A 920-nucleotide genomic window follows, 5' to 3' on the forward strand; every position below is an offset into this window, starting at 1 on the left:
AACTCCAGCTCGAGAGTTGGCACCTCCTCTTAAGAGGCGTTCTTAACACCATGTGGCCACCAATCTCGCTACCAGTTGGCTGGTGAGAACTCCCTCATTAACATACCTAAATGAGCTTGTTGGGCTCGGCTCCTGCGCACGCGCGAGATTGAGTACTGGAAAGTTAAACGGCGCACGCGCCTTGCTGTTCGTGGAAGGATCCGCAGGCAGTTTGTGGGTGTTTGTGCGGTTGTTATATTTTTTTTAGAAGCATAATTCAATATATTGCATTTCCATTATATTGAAAATATGTTCACAAACAGACGTTAGCTACACAGTTATTTCAGAGTAGGTCATAATTTCTCGTATGAGTTTACTTCACACAGACAGTAATAATAATCATAACCTACTACAAGGCCCCTCTTTTCAAGTCTGGACGAGTTACTCTGTCAAGAGTGAAAAGCTTGGCGTCACGGTTGTGTGAATGTTTGCGGGTTAACCTAGTAGAAAGCGATGTTGTTTTAGTTATTTAAATATTCAGAAAGCATAAACATTTCGTAGTCTTGTCTGAATACAAAATGTAACAAATCACTACATGGATACAGTAAACAATTACAAGCGAAATGACTGATAACGTCATACATTCATAGCAGTCGTCTTTTGAGATCATTCTGGCTTTGGATTTGGGACAGCAACAAAAACGCAGCAAAAAATGTGAGCGTTGAAAAAGTACACCCAGCAACAGGGTGCAATCCCGTCTCGCTGTCGGTACTGGAGCAGAGACACCTCGGCGTCACTGTTATTACTAAACCAAGGCATGAGGACTGGCATGAGAATACATTTTTTTTACTAATGTGTGACACGCGTTTGATTTTTTAAGTTGTTTAAAATGTGAATAAAAAGTACATTTTGTGTTGTTTAACTGGCCACTAATAGGCATT

This window comes from Acipenser ruthenus, chromosome 9 (assembly GCF_902713425.1).
Source record: "Acipenser ruthenus chromosome 9, fAciRut3.2 maternal haplotype, whole genome shotgun sequence".
NCBI lineage: Eukaryota > Metazoa > Chordata > Actinopteri > Acipenseriformes > Acipenseridae > Acipenser > Acipenser ruthenus.